At 42.4% G+C, this 2,813-nt stretch overlaps 1 pseudogene across 1 annotated transcript; it reads right to left on the bottom strand.

Moving 5' to 3' along the window:
• Nucleotides 1-225: 225 nt before the first annotated feature.
• On the bottom strand, nt 226-2,242 carry LOC111145113 (annotated as a pseudogene). The gene has a single exon (XR_002640455.1). The product of XR_002640455.1 is annotated as a heat shock cognate 71 kDa protein pseudogene (transcript).
• Nucleotides 2,243-2,813: the final 571 nt, after the last annotated feature.

Consider the following 2,813-nt stretch of genomic DNA (forward strand, 5'->3'; position numbering starts at 1 on the left):
AACTCATACAGAAATGTAAAAACCTAGAAAAGCCAAAACAATTTTGAAAGAAAAGAACAAAGTTGGAGGACTTACAATACTTGATTTTGAGCCATAAGCAAGAAGAATGGCATTCAATAGGATATCACCTCATATCTGTTAGAATGGCCATCATCAAAAAGATAGGAGATAACACATGCTGGCATGCATGTGAAGAAAAGGAAACCCTTGTGCACTATTTTTTTCTTTTTTTGCCAATTTTAAATACAGTTTTATTTAAGACATTGCATTTTCCACTTAACAATACAGTGCTTATAAAGTGCAATGTTTATTTCCTTTCCCTGTGCACATATTCCATATTCAAGTATCAAGAATGCCCAGTTTTTTTGCTACAGCAGCTCAACATTACAACTGCCATGGAATTTGCTACAAATTTGGGTCCTTTGAATATTGTGTGTGGAACAATGCTCAACCTATTTATTCTCAGGTTGGTTTAGTCAACCTCTTCAATGGTGGGCCCAGAGGAGGCACCACCAGAGGGAGGAGCTCCACCACCAGGGAAGCCTCCAGGCATTTCTCCTGGCATGCCCCCTGCACTCTGGTACAGCTTGGTGATGATGGGGTTGCAGACTTTCTCCAACTCTTTCTGCTGGTGTTCAAATTCTTCCTTCTCTGCAGTCTGGTTCTTATCAAGCCAGTTGATGATTTCATTGCACTTGTCAAGAATCTTCTGTTTGTCTTCATCATTTATCTTGCCCTGAAGTTTTTCATCTTCAACAGTTGCTTTAATGTTGAATGCGTAAGACTCAAGTGAATTCTTGGAAGACACCTTGTCCCGCTGTTTCTCATCTTCAGCTTTGTACTTCTCGGCTTCCTGGACCATGTGCTCAATATCTTCCTTGCTCAAGCAGCCCTTGTCATTAGTGATGGTAATCTTATTCTCTTTTCCTGTGCTCTTATCCACGGTAGAGACATTGAGGATACCATTAGCATCAATATCGAAAGTGACCTCAATCTGAGGGACACCACGAGGAGCAGGAGGTATGCCTTCAAACTTTCCAAGTAGGTTGTTGTCCTTGGTCATGGCACGTTCACCTTCATACACCTGAATAAGCACACCAGGCTGGTTGTTGGAGTAGGTAGTGAAGGTCTGTGTCTGTTTGGTAGGAATGGTAGTATTATGTTTGATGAGAACAGTTATGACTCCTCCAGGAGTTTCAATGCCAAGAGAAAGTGGAGTGACATCCAACAGTAGCAAATCTTGAACATTTTCAGATTTGTCTCCAGAAAGGATGGCTTCCTGGACAGCTGCACCATAAGCAACAGCCTCATCAGGGTTGATGCTCTTATTCAGTTCTTTTCCATTGAAGAAATCTTGGAGAAGTTTCTGGATCTTAGGGATATGAGTAGAACCACTCACCAGGACAATATCATGGATCTGAGACTTGTCTAAATTGGCATCCTGAAGGGCTTTCTCTACAGGGTCCAGGGTACCACAGAACAGGTCAGCATTTAATTCTTCAAACTGGGCACGAGTGACAGAGGTATAGAAATCGATTCCTTCATACAGAGAATCAATCTCAATACTGGCCTGGGTAATGGAAGAAAGTGTACGCTTAGCACGTTCACAAGTAGTACGGAGGCGACAAACTGCCCTCTTGTTTTCACTGATATCTTTCTTATGTTTGTGCTTGAACTCTGCAATAAAATGGTTGGCCATTCGGTTGTCAAAGTCTTCTCCACCTAAGTGGGTGTCTCCAGCTGTGGACTTAGCCTCAAAGATCCCATCTTCAATAGTAAGGATTGACACATCAAAAGTGCCACCTCCTAAGTCAAAGATCAGCACATTCCTTTCAGCTCCAACTTTCTTGTCTAGGCCATAAGCAATAGCAGCAGCAGTTGGCTCATTGATGATTCGAAGTACATTGAGACCAGCAATAGTTCCAGAATCTTTGGTAGCCTGACACTGAGAATCATTGAAGTACGCAAGTACTGTGACAACTGCATTGGTAACCGTCTTCCCAAGATAAGCCTCTGCGATTTCCTTCATTTTCGTCAAAACCACAGAAGGCACCTCCTCTGGATAAAAGCTTTTTGTCTCTCCCTTGTATTCTACTTGGACCTTGGGCCTGCCAGCATCATTCACCACCATGAAAGGCCAAGGCTTCATATCAGACTGGACAATAGCATCATCAAATCTCCGTCCAATCAGGCGTTTGGCATCAAAAACTGTGTTGGTGGGGTTCATCACAACTTGGTTCTTCGCAGCATCACTGATCAATCATTCAGTGTCCGTGAAGGTGACATAACTTGGGGTGGTCCGGTTTCCCTGATCATTGGCAATTATTTCCACTTTCCCATGCTGGAAGACACCCACGCAGGAGTAGGTAGTGCCAAGATCAATGTCAACTGCAGGTCCCTGAGATATGGTTGCTTATGTGTGGGTCTGGCTCGGGTTGAGAAGAAGACAGTAATCCAAAGATCTAGCCCCGCGTTCAATGAGCCCTTGTGCACTATTGATGGGAATGTAAATTGGTGCAGCCAGTTTGGGAAAACAGTACGGAGGTCCTCCAAAAAAAATAAAAAATAAATAATAATAATAATAATAATGGAGAGAGAGAGAGAGAGAGAACTACCATATGATCCAGCAATTTTACTCCTCGGAATATATCAAAAGGAAACAAAAACACTAACTTGAAAAGATATCTGCACCTCCATGTTCATACCAGCATTATTCACGATAACCAAGACATGAAAACAGCCTAAGTGTCCACTGATGGATGACAGGATAAAGTCGTGGTATATATACCCATATAATGGAATATTATGTAACC

This window comes from Enhydra lutris, unplaced genomic scaffold, assembly GCF_002288905.1.
Source record: "Enhydra lutris kenyoni isolate GAN:26980312 unplaced genomic scaffold, ASM228890v2 scaffoldscaffold12, whole genome shotgun sequence".
Classification (NCBI taxonomy): Eukaryota; Metazoa; Chordata; class Mammalia; order Carnivora; family Mustelidae; genus Enhydra; species Enhydra lutris.